General features: G+C 48.7%; 1 protein-coding gene and 1 non-coding gene across 2 annotated transcripts in view; one reads left to right on the top strand and one right to left on the bottom strand.

Moving 5' to 3' along the window:
- Positions 1 to 15312, bottom strand: part of ush (Zinc finger protein ush) — a 491478-nt gene that overhangs the window by 464623 nt on the left and 11543 nt on the right. The window lies entirely within an intron of this gene.
- Positions 10024 to 10096, top strand: TRNAT-CGU (transfer RNA threonine (anticodon CGU)). Its single transcript has one exon. It is a non-coding gene; the product is annotated as a tRNA-Thr (tRNA).

The raw sequence follows: 15312 nt of genomic DNA, 5'->3' as shown, positions 1-15312 counted from the left end.
GTTAAGAATTAAAAAAAGCTTATTTGAAATAAGGTGTTAGCCCTCGGCCCAATCGTGATTTGTGGCAACGAGAAAGCGTATCAGCGTAGCACGTCGGCGGACGGATATGTGGCGAACCCTCACACCTAAGGCCGGTGGAACAGAATACAACTGCTGTCATTTTGCCCAACAGCTGAAACCGAAATTAGTTTTGGAAACACCCGGTGTCACCTTCCACAAGGCTCGCCACAAAACAGTGTCATGAGAGTTCTACATAGTTGAACTTGGTATATAAAATCGTAGAAGCTTTGTCTTATCTGCTTCAATCTTCGAACGGTACACTTGTTATCAATCGTCACTTACAGCGCATACATAGACCAGGGACAAAAAGGACAACGAAGACAAGCGCTGTTTTGTACTTCACGATACAGTTACCTTAATGCTTTCCTCATTAGAGATGCCTAAATTCGTCAAATATGCCTGGCTTTATCTGAAAATGTGCGTGCTAAGCAATCAAATTTACAAAGTGCCACTCAGAGGAACAGTATCGAAATTAATACCGAAACCATCAAAAGTCCGCAACCGAGGCAAGGCTCTCTGTTCACAGTCAACAACCGTAAACTCTCAACACCACAGTATATTTCGCCTCTCATAGCCGAAACGTCGGTTCGGCGCGTTAAAATCAATCAATCAATCAATCAATCAATCAATCAATCAATCAATCAATCAATCAATCAATCAATCAATCAATCAATCAATCAATCAATCCAATGAATCAATCAATCAATGAGCCAGTCAATCGATGGGTCCAATCCTCCCTATGCAATGATAATACAGCCACCCTAGCATTTGAAGACTAGTCGAAACTGTTGGAAACTATTCAATTCGGAGACATCGCTGCTCTATTCGGTTTCTTAAGAAGCAAGAAAAAAACTCACTCTTTGCAAAGCATGTCCAAATGGCTTCTTTTAATAAGTGGACGCAAGCGTGTCTCTCTGACCGTATTCCAACGACATCAAACAAATTACACGAAGGTGCACTGCCCGTATATATCTGACGTACTGTGGTGCTGGGCACGAGGTCGCGGGATCGGCACGGCGGCGCGTTTCGATGAGGGCGAAATGCTAAAGCACCCGTGTACTTAGATTTAGCTGCACGTTAAAGAACCCCAGGTGGTCGACATTTCCGGAGTCCCCCACCACGGCATGCCTCATAATCAGAAAGTGGTTTTGGCACGTAAAACCCCATAATTAAATTTTTATATCTGACGTATTCAGGTGCTGTTCCGCGTTCACTAGGGCTACGTTCTTTAGGCACCACAAGCCGCACCGAACAGACGCCAGCAATAAAGCAGTGAGCGCAGCCGATCTCAGTATTGCGATGGTGAAAGACTCATGACATGAGGAATAGAGTGGATGCTTGTCACTTTCCCATGTGGAATACGCCACATGGAGCGACGTACTGAAAGGAAGCTAAAAAATGAGCACTGGAGCGTTCTTCGTCTCTCCTTGATTTGAACTTGACCAATTAACGATCAGCAGTGCGTGCTGTGTAGCAACGCGTTTAGCGCAAATGAATGCTAACGTTCCGGAAGCGGCTAGACTTGATAGTGGCAGATTATGATACGAACGTACGGAACGCACGCTAAAACTGAAATTCACGCAGCGCGCGAACGCAGGCAACGTCAGTTGGTGCATAAGCGGAATGCGCTTCCTAGTATCCAACAGCATGTCCTTTTTCTATGCGGTATGTCCTTTCTCCCGGTCTCAGCTCGACGCTGGGCGCTAGCGCCAGCTGGTCTTGCATTGCGGACGTCAGCAGGACAGCTGCATTTCACTGGAGTCACGAAACAGGGCGTATTTGCAAGCTAACTTGGCAGCTGACGCCCCGTGACAACCTCTCTACAGGACTCTTCACAGCGGGCTGAAAACTTAAAGATAATGGCGGATCGTTCGACGGGAAACGAATAGCAGGTACTGAATAAAAGTAGCTCGAATCAGCGAGCTCAACAACGAGCTACGGCGTGAGCATTTTCTCTCGTCCGGGTTCGGTCCTCCGCGCTTTTCTGTGTGCTCGAAATCCGCTGACAGGTTGCGCTAATCAGGTAGCGTGCAGAGAGCTAGTCCTGTCCCGGTTGTGGTTCATTAGCGCCTAAGGAGCAGCCCGTAACCACGCGTTGCTTCAGGCGCGATACCCACGTGAGACCGCGTATAATCTGAACCGGTTCCTTTCGTTCCTCTTTGCAGCACCATGCAGTTGTCAGACTGCTTCTTGATGACAAAAAAAATATGTCTAGAAACACAGACACACACACACACAGACACACACACACAGACACACACACACAGACACACATATATATATGTGTATATATATTTGTGTGTGTATGTACAAACATATAGAAAAAACAAACAAACAAGGACCGAATGAAGCGATTTCGCTGTGATGACTCATACTGCACTAAAATGGTTTAGAGACTCATCTCACTCGGAAATGGTACGAAATTTAAGCAGCCGTAACCGGCCTTAAACTGCACGCAAAGCGATATTAACCGACCACCAATGCAGTTTGCTGGCGCATGTAAACGTGTAAACGTGTATCATAATATATATATATATATATATATATATATATATATATATATATATATATATATATATATATATATATATATATATATATATATATATGTGTGTGTGTGTGTGTGTGTGTGTGTGTGTGTGTGTGTGTGTGTGTGTGTGTGTGTGTGTGTGTGTGTGTGTGTGTGTGGAACGAGCTTTGACATTAGACATGAGCATTATAGTGAATACACCAGTATTTTTCTTTTTTTTTTTTTTTGTTCTCGGCGTCGTACAGTACAGGAAAAGCAGTGTTTCAGTGTCACTGAACGCCATGGAATAACCAAATGGCGCACAGCAAAGGAACAGATAACCTGCACACGTTGAAGGCAGCGGTTAATGGCCAGGCAAAGCAGGGGAAAGGGGATGTAGAACTACCTCGCCGAGCGCCTTGACAGCGACGCTAATCTCGAAGAATGGAGCTGCGCAACCGGCGCGTTTTTTCTGTGGGCCGTGTCATCTAGCACTGCGATCGACCGTTGATTCGGGGCGTTGTTGAGCACGGCTGCTTCTTAAGGAGCGCGAGATCTGTCTCCTGCGAGTATACATAGTGCGGCACTTACCCTCGTATTCTTAAACACGCCTTCACTTGAAGCTTCTCCTCGACTCAGCCAAGTCGAGGCGACGGGGCTTCCTTCACTCAAGGCGCCCTTGCGTTTCATGAACACTACTTCACCTTTCCTCCGCCAAGGAATGCTTTGAAAATGCGCCCTCGACTCAAGTGAAGTGTACCGACCGAGAAAAGCGTCTGACATCGAGACTATTCTTGAATGTGCTTATCAAAAGTCATATTATTTAAGACAAATATGTGTTTCCGTTAATTCGTCATCCTAATCAAACGACTACATGGCGTGATGCACAACTTTAGTTCGGCAACGCTGCCATTGTGAGCGTTCGACTGATAGAGCAAGCGGGAGCTGTGTTTGAGGTCTGGCAACAATCGCATCCGAACAGCTAAGAGCATGGCACATGGCTGAGAACCAAGATTATTTGCGCCGGCATTTGTCCGCTGCTCTTTGTTTCCTAGTGTTTCATTGGTGACTGACGTTGCGGTTGTTAAGCGCGGTGACTTCTGAAGCCACAGATGGAACGGCTGATGGGCAGCTTTGTTTACCCTTAAGACCGAGTGATGCTGTGAGTTTGCTGAAAGCAACAGCAGGACAGAAAATATCGGTGAGTGAGCCATTTTTTCATGGAAGCACAGTATGTCAATGCGGTTTTCGTGAGGTTGCCGCCGCGCTGTCAATAAGCCGTTTCCGATGTGCACAAGTATGATTGACTCCAGTTGCTCATGCTGCGGGCATTAATTAGCACCTGAAACATATTCGAGGCAGCATAAGCTTGTGCAAAACACACACACATATATATATATATATATATATATATATATATATATATATATATATATATACATGCCGCTGTATGCCGCTTGCGCAGCAAGACCGCCATACAGCGATCTAACACTTCAGTAATGAACCCTGTAGAGGGCTGGGATGTTCGCAAGAAAGGTGTACGAGATATATCAGCTACCACTTGCTAGCACTGTCTGTATTAGGAGCTGTCAATACACTGCTACACCTTTATTTATCGGAATAAAAATAATGTGATGTACAAAAACTCTACTCTGTTGTATTGTTATTTTGTCTCTTTTATTGGAACAAAACATTACATTAACCTGCGTATACGTGCAGGTATAATTCTGAATGCCATTTCATGGTTGGTGACTTCCTCGTTGAGCGTGGATCTTCATAGGGATGACAAGCAAATTAAACTGAATGGTTTGAAGCAAGGATCACTAATTTTTGCTTATGACTTTAAATTACACCAACTGCACACGGTCAGCGCGAAATTACAGTACATTTCTTATTTTCCTTAGCGCAACTAGCCGCATCAAATTAAAGAAAATTGCAAAAATTAGAGTGAACGCTCCTGCTCGATTACAGAGATGCTCGCTTTGCTGCTGTGTGCTTCGCCGTCCTTGGATTAGCGTAGGCAGTGATGATCTGCCCGAGTACAAACAGCGCCGACGGGGCGACTTACGGCCCTCGCGCAACCAACACACGCACACAGGCAATACACGCACTAATAACAGGAATCTTCGTAGCTGTTTTCTTTTTACAAGTTTGAAGTCCGCCTCAGTTAGGTATCGCGCCGTGCTTGAACTGATGCGGCTTTCTGCGATGAGCAGCGAGAAACACGTGAATGCACTGACGCCGATAGTAGTTTCGGAGCGCTGGCACGAAGAATACCCGTGTGCAGGTCATCAATTGGCTCATGCACGGAGTAAGACGACAGTCACTGCACTAGCTCGCAGTCTTCTTGACAGCACGACCGATCTGCCTCGGCGCCGCAGTGAAACGATTTCGTTGCCGTTGCGCTCCAGACGACTGCACCAGTTCCTAAAACGCAGCCCTTGAGAATGCGCAGCACGGTTAACCCAAGAAAAGCTACTACGGAGGCAACAGGCGTCCATCGGAAAAAGCTGACGAGGCGAGCGACAGATCGCAAGGCAGCCATGTTTACGCACTAACTTCACTCGAGGAGCGATTCAAGGTAGCTGCGAGGCTACCTTGAGATTCATGGAGTAAAGCGCTCGAGCTTTCCTTCACTCAAGGCGCGTTTCAAGTGGAGGGCGATTTGTGAAATGAAAAACCGTCCTCAAGGAGCATTTCGAGTGGAGGGTCAAGTCGAGGTGCGTTTGTGAATACGGCGGTTAGTCTCTGCTAAGCGCGCGCCCGGCTCCCTTGCCGCTCTTGCACCTGAGGAGGTGGAGAGAAGAGACCTTATTTTTAGCGAGGTCACTCGACCTGGACGCCATGGGACAATGCGACACCGTATTCTCGTGACCGCTGCCGCCGCCGATAGTAAATCGAAGCGATAGGGGCTATCGCGCCGAGGCGATCGAATATCTTCAAGACCCTCCGGTGCTCGTAGCAAAGGACAGAACGGCACATGCGTCGCATATCCGGCGCCGCATGCGATGACCTTTCGTTATCGGCGGTGTGCCTCGAGATTTTCGCATCTAAGCGCAAGTTCCTACCGTTACTTATCGCCAAAAAGACGGCTCTGCGATGGCTCCGACAGCTTCGCGCCCCGCCGCCCCCGCCTGCTCGCGCTTCTCGCGCAGCCTTGCGCCGGCGCCCCGGAAAGCCGCCCCGCATCTTCCAACCTTTCGGGCGCCGGTCGCTTCTTCGTGGCACAGAGGCGCAGTGCGCGCGCGAAGGCGTTCTCTCCGTCTTCAGGAATGCGTACGCGACAGGAAGCGGCCCAGCGGAACCAACGCTGAGCCACCATATCTCGTTCACATTTTCCTCGAGTGTTCGATCTCTTTTACTTTTCTTTCTTTCCCATGTGGTCACTTTACTTTCATAGGGCGTAACGAAGCACGACTGGCGGCTCCTAGACAATTAGCTCCGCAAGTAACACGATTGTCTTAACCTCTATACCGGGTGTTTCACGTAACTTGAACCACGGAATTTACAAAAAAAGATTGTTAACCGCAGCTGAATGAAGCCAACGACATCTGGTTTTAAAGTGGAAAGTAGGGCGAGTTGGTATACATTCATAATGGTAACAGCGCGAACAAGACGACGACGGAGTGAAAGGACACAGCGCTCGTCCTGTGTCCTTTCACTCCGTCGTCGTCTTGTTCGCGCTCTTACCATTATGGACATGTCGTTTGCCGTCATGTGTCACTCCTTAGAGTATTTTTGATGCTCCGCTGAATTAGTCCATTAACCAAGCTCAATTATGCAACATTTTTTATATTCACTTTAGGGCCAAGTGGCTTTCGTTACGTTGTAGAGGGGATTCAGAAACAACCGATTCAATTTTTCGAGGTAACGTAGATGCTGCGTGGTGATGTTTTTCGGCGTTTGAAGAAATCTCGCGAAATACGAAATAAAACCACGTGACTGCCCTCGTGCGCTGTCGTACTGCAGCGTCCTCGGCCGTGCTTCGAGCGAAAGAACCGTGCGCGCGGACCGTGGCGAGGTGAGCGGCCGCGGCTCTAGGCGTCGGCTTCACGGTGCGTCAGCATCTTCGGCGGTGGCACACGGAAAGGCAGCGCCGTTGTCTCTGATAAGCGATAGGCTCGACGCACGGTTGAGAGCGCTGAAATACGATAGCGCACGAGAGCAGTCACGTGGTTTGATTTCATATTTCCCGGGCTTTCTTAAAACGCCGGAAAAAAATCGCCACGCAGCGTGTGCGTTCACACAAAAAATTGGATCGGTCGTTTCTGAACCGCCTCTACAACGCAACGAAACGCACTTGGCCCAAAAGTGAGTATTAACTATTTTTCATAATTCATCTTAGTTAATTGCCTAATTAAGAGGAATATAACAAAATATTTTAAGGAGCGCCATATGACGGAAAATCGTATGTCGTTAGTTTCACCCAACTGCGGTTAACCACATTTTTTTTTAACCATTGGTTCAAGTTACGGGAAACACCCTGTATAACCTACTATCCCAAAACGGGCTTAAGAACAGGCGCCGAATATGGACGGAAGTGTTGTTTTTGTGTTCTCTTCCGCTGTCCCCGTCTTTACTTGCGGTCAATATGACATGCAGTAAACACCAACTAGGCCAAACTGAAATTTTCCTGAATATGGGCGGATCTCGCTGGCTCGCTACGACGGTCAAGCTTAGCTTAAAGCAAATAAATAAAGAAAAAGTAAATAATATGATCATATGATTTCAACCCATGACCAGGTTTCCCGTCTACTCCTACAGGTTTATGCCGGAATGTGTGTCCAACTTCTTGAGAAAAGACATTAATGTGCGGCGAGTACTTAAATATTTGTTTGCTGACGATCAGAAGTTCGTTGTGCGCAGGACACTGGCACTTAATTCATTCATCACCGCCACGGCGCTTGGGATGCATTCTCTGTGCGAGAGATAGTTTGTCTTCCCTGCAAGCGCGACGGCACATGAAGCGCAATGAAAACCCAAAACACCGAATTGGCCACCTGTGAGCCGACATGGACGGCCACCGTGAATAGAGCGGCAATTAAAGAACCCGTTTGTTGCTGCAAAGAACCGTGTGCACGCCCACGGAACGAATGTCTAACCGCTAGAGCATAAAAACCAGAAATGTACGCACTGAAAACTAGTCAGGACCCGTTTATGTGCGGGGCACAATATTTGCTCTTTGTGGGCGAACATCTGAAGGTCGCATGCCGCGCGGAGCCCCGAACCACTCACTTCGTACACAAGCCGGTTGTTAGCGTTCAGCGCAGCGGCAGTTTCGAGCAATTTGTGCCACGCAATTTGCTGCATACATTTTATTCGTCTGTGTATTCTAATTATGTGTGCTTCTGTCACGAAAGGTCCCACGTGGTTTCATCTGCCTGACGATCATTCCAAGCCATTCCATTCGTCTCACAGCTGAAAACGGGAATGAGTGCTTCGTTTACCTGCACAACGGGTGACTGTATGCATGCCCGGATGTAGGAAAACGGCAAACATAAACACCACAGCAAGCAAGTTCTGAGGACAGGCGCAAGTATTGAATACTCCTTTATTACACCGCTTCACGACTTGTGGTACATCCACGTCGCTCGTACACGTGTGATTTCGTCTTGTCATCAGCACTTCCAATGACGTCACCCATGGGGCAGTCGATGCCGGTGACGCGGCTGCAGCCACATGTGTCCGCAACTTGCGCCGACCACTTTGTGCCATCGCAGCGCTGGCACAGAGGTCGCTGGAACATCTCGTAGCCTGGAAACACCCGAGATGTCATCAGGCTTCTTTGCTCTCACATATGCGGCCACGTCACACCTTTCGCCCCCCCCCCCCATCTCCCTCACCTTCATCTCTCAGTTCCCATATCCCATTCCTTATTTTTACTGATTAACGTCCCTTCCTTCCCTTGGCTCGGTTCTCTCCTTTTTTTCTTTTTAGTTTTCCATTCTCCGTGAAAATTTCGCTCGGGTTATCGCAAGGCAATTACTAATGAAAAATAGCGGAGAAAATACGCTTCTTGTCTGTCAGGCACTTGGTAAGGTCTCAAATGGACGCTGCCGATGTATTTCGCGCTTCATCTCCGATTTTTCAGATGCTCCCCAACCGACCAAAATTATTCTCGTGTTCGGAGTGGGGAGAGAGTCTAGCATCTCGCGAGTCCCACACACTTTAAGTACTGGGAATAAGGCTGCCCGCAGGGGCCGCATGGCTCCAACTCCGCTTCCCCTTCAGTCTTCTTTTATGATAATTTTATGAATGCTGAATAGACGATACCAACTTTAGAATGTAATGGCTAGGATTTCGCTACGGCCTCTGTGGAATTTTGCCATTCCCCCACCTCCAATATAAAAACTTCAACCAGGCGAAAAACCACTTCAGCCTTTAAATAAAATGACAAGCGTTGACAAATACCTACTCCAGTGCGCGACTATTTATACAGTCGTTGAAAAGAAAAGCGTAAGAACACAGGTTTGCAGGACAGCGACCACACTGGAATTACCTTCAAGTAGTTTGCACCGAGATGTGCATACCTTTCTCGACGTGGCTCAGCGTAACCCGGCAGAGAACCGCGAACAAGGAGGCCGGCTTGTACACGGTTCACAGCCGCACCAATCGATGTCAGCCTTCAGGCACAGGCGACACACAGCCACAGCGAGGCCGTGCGCTCCACACACCCGAAGGCAGCAGGGCCGACGTGCGCATCCCAAGCGACCCCTTGGATTGGTGTGCCATCGTATGTTCCACTCGGAACATGTCCTGAAGTTATGGCATGCCGATACAAAGATCGTGCAGGCCAGAAACAAGCGTCGTTGTTTCTCTTGCACCAGGAAATATATACGTAGGCTTTACAGCACGTAAAGTCGTGCAGAGATTACACGAGCCGACACACGGCGGTCAGACGTCGTAACGGAATCGGTTGCCGTCTCACGGCGGGGTAACGATGAATAATTACGCCTCAGCCGCTGCCAAGAACGCTCTGTATTTCATTAAATGATTTATTTTTCCTTCGCTAGCAATAGTGTTTTGAGCCTCTATTTCTTTATTACTATCATCTTTCTTTTTCTTCCTTGCAACTGCACGAATAGGTTTTGCTACAACGTGGCGCTGCCTTCAAGCTGTGTGTTATTGCCACGTTCTCTACTACATAGTCGCAGTCTAGTGGTACAGCCTGGCACTTGCGTGACGCTTACATGCTTCTTCTCCTTGCAGCCTTCCGGCTCCCTCGAGGAGTGTCGTTGCAATCCTCTTGTGTTGTCAGTTTTCTTGCAACACCTGTCTAGGCGATGCACAGCACAGGCAGAAAGGACGCATTGGATGACACGTCCAACCAGAATAAATAAATGACCGCACACAGTAAATGACGAGTTTTGCAGAGGCATGTCGCAATAACCCCCCCCCCCCCCCCCCACACACACACATATATATATACCCAGGAAAGTGGATGGGTAAACGGCGCCACAGTAGCTCAATTGGTAAGAGCATCGTACGCGTAATGCGAAGACGTGGGCTCGTTCCCCACCTGCGGCAAGTTTTTTTCATCCACTTTCATTTCCATTAATTTATAATTTCTTTAATTAAACTAGTAAATACAATTTCCTCCCCTATGTTGTCCTTGGTCTCTCTCTCTCTCTCTCTCTCTCTCTCTCTCTCTCTCTATATATATATATATATATATATATATATATATATATATATATATATATATATAGATATATATATTTATATATACACGTGCACACGCACATTCGTATTAAATAAAAAAATTCAGTGTTGCCGGCGGTCGTACAGTTATAAGCTTAGTAGCTCGCAAGTTCAAGTATGCTCTTTGAAATTATTTCATAGAGAGAGAGAAATGTGATAAGGCTAAGGCAATATAACCAAGCTGACCCAGGTGGGCTACCCTGCTTTATAAAAAAAATAACAAAGAACACACACACACACACACACACACACACACACACACACACACACACACACACACACACACACACACACACACACACACACACACACACACACACACACACACACACACACACACACACACACACACACACACACACACACACACACACACACACACACACACACACACACACACACACACACAAAGTTCATAGCACGCACACATACGCTCAATCGTTCGTCGTTCACTCACAAGCGGTCAGATAGGCTAGTGTATCTTCAAAAGCGCAACTAAAGCGCTTCTGGGCCTTCGTGCACTGCCAAGCATTTTCTGAAGAAACCACTGAGAGTATGGACACCTTATAGGGGATCACTTTTCGATTGCGCCTCAAAAGTGCGGCTCCCTTAAAGCCGGGATACGGTCACATAAACATATGCTGCGAACGCGACAGCCCACAAACTGTACTCGACGCGTTGAATTAAAGTGCGCCTTCCCTCTTTAGAAGGCGTTCCTGCTACGTAGTCTGCCCCACACAGGAGGACAATACTCCCACCGTAGAGATAACGGCGCCTTCACTGTTTCGTCTCTCTCTCTTTCGGATCAATGCACATTCTCTACATAGCCTCGCAAAGCACGTGACGGGCAGTTCTCATCTTGGCTTTCGTCTCATCCGATAGTTTTGCCCTATGTTGCTCACGCCAAGGAATTTAACAACCGCCCGAAAGGAAGCGGGGTACCATGCATGTCCAAAGGTGACGTCGTACGGCCATCGTCGCCGCGTAGGCAAGCCAAACGAGGTTTCGAATCTTCACTCCTCGAGGGGCAAGAATGTGCGGCTACGCGATGCCCGCCGATCTGCGTATAGCTACAGAGATGAGTTCGGCTGAAATTTTTTTTGATAAGCGGTCCAATACTTTTGAGCCCTTATGAATAACGATATCGTCATGTGTACAACACTGTGGCGCCGTATAGCCTTCCCGTGAATATGCACTGCCCGGGCCCCGTATCTCGAAGGCACGCACGTGCACGTAAATGCGAACACACGTCAGCGAGGCTGCGCCGCTGCTGCAGTGACCCCTACTGTGAGAAATAAATGCGGGGTCATGGCGATACGCGACAAATAGTGGCCTGCCCGCGTCACTGCCGACGCCCTGGCCAACGTCAGGGCGCGAGCGGTCATAAAACGCCAATCGGCAAAAGGCAGCACAGTGAAAAGGAAGAAAAAACTCGTCGGCTGGGCGCCGGTAGACCACTTAAAGTCGCCACTGCGAAGCGTGGGCACACTCGCGGGGAGTATTCGAAGCCCCCGTGGCGCAAGCCTTATCAGGCCGTATCGAGAGCCGCCGATAACTCGCGCCTGCAAGCAAGATCCCGCGCGGGGCACATACAAAACACACGCATAGCATTCGTCTCAGATTCGGCGCAGACACGGAGGCACTTGCGCGCCTCCAGGAACGTCTGCTTGCTCGCGCAAGATGGCCGATAAATGGGTACGCCCGCAGCGAGCACTGCTGCGCCGCCTCCGTATCGCCCGTTTAAGTCATATCAATGCGCGCGAACGGCCGGGGGATTCGGAAAGAGCACGAACCCGCCGCGGACAAGAGAGAAAAAAGACACCCTCGAAAAGCGCTGGAAACAAAAACACAACAATGCGTGCGCGTATCTATGTACACATGCAGCGAAACGGGCTGCAAGCGTCAGGCGAGAGAGCAGCAGCGCAGGAGACCTCCGAAGGGAGCATCTGTAATCGTCCACCCGCGAAGCTAGGTGAAGAACTCGCTATCGCAGTTGCATATCTGTCTCCTCTGTGCTCCCACTATCGGAGGCCAGCGGAGCCGCTCCCAGGAAGGTATCTCCGGCCAGCCCTGCAAAACACGTCCATCAGTGATAGGCTAAGGGCAAAAGACGCGTCAAGGTTTCCGAAGCGCTCGTCTTTACCCCGGCCCTTCTTTCCTTTAATTTCTTTTTTTTTTAAACACTGCGCATCTTACTCGCGAGCTGCGAGGAGCCGCACGTCTAGTCTAGACACGTCATATCGGCGTAGCAAATGGCTGTCTCGGGACGCCCTGAAAAATGAGCCATCGTATAGAGCCATGCCTCGCCCATGCGGTGGCGCCGCACGGATGCCTCATAAGGAACGCTGAAAGAAACCGACGCTGCGCTGAATGCTTGTAGTATAGCGAGGGGCATATTAACGACGGCGCGGTAGAGAACACCGCGAACGCATAGGCTAGATATGTGGGCCGCAAAGGCTCATTTGATGGAAAGTGAATGATCTCGTGACCCCCCCCCCCCCTCGACGACAACGCCTAATAGTCCGCAGATTCAACCATTGCGGAACTCCCTTGTCATCACGGGACCAGGCGCTGGCGCGAGCTGCGGCACTATTGTGTTGCTAAGTCGCGGCACGTATGATAGCGCGCAGAGTACTGATGTAACGTTTATATTCCGGCTAAAACACTGATCCGCGCAGATGTTACTAATTATTTTCTTAACGGGCCGTCAAAGATAATCCCAAAGCACCACGCCCCGTCTGTGCACTTGCGTTCTCTCTCGTGCGCAAATATGTCCTGGTTCTTTCCGCGACAGGTCTTGAAATGGCTGAAGTTTCGCTCATATTAAAAAAAAAAAGGAAAACGAAGAAAAAGAAAGAAAAGGAATAAGGAAAAATAAACACGGCCAGTTCTGCCGTCCTACTGCCGCGTCCGATATACTCTTTTTTTCTGAAAATGTCAAAGGAAAAAGAAACGTCCATCCTCCGCAGGCTGGCCACTGTCTTGACGCGCAGTGCGGGATGGAGGTTACGGAAAATCTCTTTCCGTACGCAATTTAGTCATGTGCCACTTATAACATAAATGTTGTTTCCCTCATTCTGGCCCCTTCCTTTCCCTCTTCTCACTCACTTCACCTCCACAATGTGGCGGAGTGCAGCAAGGGACAGAGGGATGATGACGATGACGATGGCATTAGCGGGACACTAAAGAAACAAGTTGGGTTGCATTAGTAAATCACCCTTCTTAGCACAAAGAAAGCAAAACTGCAAGTCAGGGAAAGTTGGCTTCATAAGGGACCATGTCGCGGCAAGCTGTCTTCTACCGCGGCGCTATAGCCGCGCGCGATCTTCTGAAAATACCACGGGCGCGCGACAGCAACGTGCGGCGACCACATGCGCACGTTGCAATGCATACACATACATGAATACATTAACAATAAACGACCCAACTACCGGGAGAAAAAAAACATATGGGGAGAAAAAATGTGCACAAGAGCGGTTGGCACGCACAGCACGTAAACAAGTGCGCGTCGAGTAAAAGCTGCCACGAATCAAGCACACTGGGTCGAGTTCGCCGAAATCAGGCTCACGCGGTGGGCCGACTTTTTGAGGCGAAAGGGATTCGCGGAGGGTTGGCTCGCGAAGACCGGCTGCGTGACGCAACGCTCTCTCCTAGTTTATTTCCTTCGTGCAATGCCAATTGGGCCACTCTTACCGCTAGACAAGGCTTGGCAAGCTACGAAGAGAAAGACGGGAGACGCCGCCGCCTTGAGGTTCCAGCCCGCCGTGCATTTAGACCGCGTCTGCTAGGACCTCGTTAACTTTTTATCGATAGACATGGACTGCGTCGTGTTGTATTGGAGCCAGAGACTGGAATTGACTAGCGAACTTTTACTGCGCCAACAGCGGCCCAAATAGGAGACAAATTGAAATCAGTGATGTCACACTGACGCATCGGCTCGGGGCTTTCGACGTGAAAGTAAAACATGAAAGTTGGACGTTCATTTTCTCTAACAGCAATCAACCTCGTAACGCCAAAATAACGAAAGTAGAGTTGTAAAAGAATACTCCATCGTTCTAAAGTGATTTACAGTTTCTCTTTAACGTCCCTTTCATGGATGGTGCAGAGGTGAGCGCAGAAAGAGGCTCTGTACGAACGCGCAATCGCAACAGGTGAAAAAAGCGCACATACCAGAATCACACTTGGTTTCGTCGGTTACTTGCACATATACGGCGTGTCCCACATAAATTGAGCCGAGGTTTTAAAAATGAAAGGCACGTCGGAAGTTAATTGAACCGAACGCATACTATTTGCACTGGCCTATAGAAACTCAGACGATTTCCTGTTTTCCCAACAACTCAATCATTAATTAAGTTTAATTAACCAACTTCTTCATTATTGCCTGAGGACCCCAAGTGTGATAGGCAGATTTGTAGAGCATCTTCAGAAACCACCGATCGAGTTGTTTCCTGTACGATACGTCTCACGTAGTCCTTTTTTCCCGATTGCATAGAAAAGCCGCGAAATATGAAAAAAAAAGCCACGTGACGGAGCGCCTGCGCAGTGGTGTCGTGCTGCTGTCAAGCGTGCGTTAGGTGAGCAAGGTCAGCAGCATGCATTTGCGCCGTCATCCGACGGGAGCCGCCGGCCCAGCTGCCTACAACCATAGCGAAAGAAATTCACGAAGAGGGGACGCTCGGCGAAAACTGGCAACAGGAAATACGTCACGCTAGTATTAACGCCGACCGTTTGGTGCCGCAAGCGTCGAAAAAAGAAAATGAGAATGTGAAATGAGGTTAACGGAAATTGTTTCGTTCTTTTCTTATTGTTTCCCGAAAAAAGTAAAAATATCTGCGTATAAATTAAATTAAACTTTGCGGCTTACTTCCGTTGCCTAGCGACAGGCGAATCGTCGAATGACGAGCCAGATGCATGCGTCATTCGCCAGACACACCGCCGAAGCGCGCGAGACCGGCTGCGCATCTGAGCGTTGGCCTGTTCGGCGACCCGTCTGCCCGTATTTCTATTTTTTTATTTAGCCTGGTATGGTGGGTTCCCGGCGA

The sequence above is a fragment of the Dermacentor andersoni genome, chromosome 1 (genome assembly GCF_023375885.2).
Source record: "Dermacentor andersoni chromosome 1, qqDerAnde1_hic_scaffold, whole genome shotgun sequence".
Classification (NCBI taxonomy): domain Eukaryota; kingdom Metazoa; phylum Arthropoda; class Arachnida; order Ixodida; family Ixodidae; genus Dermacentor; species Dermacentor andersoni.
This window is presented reverse-complemented; position numbering and strand designations above follow the sequence as displayed.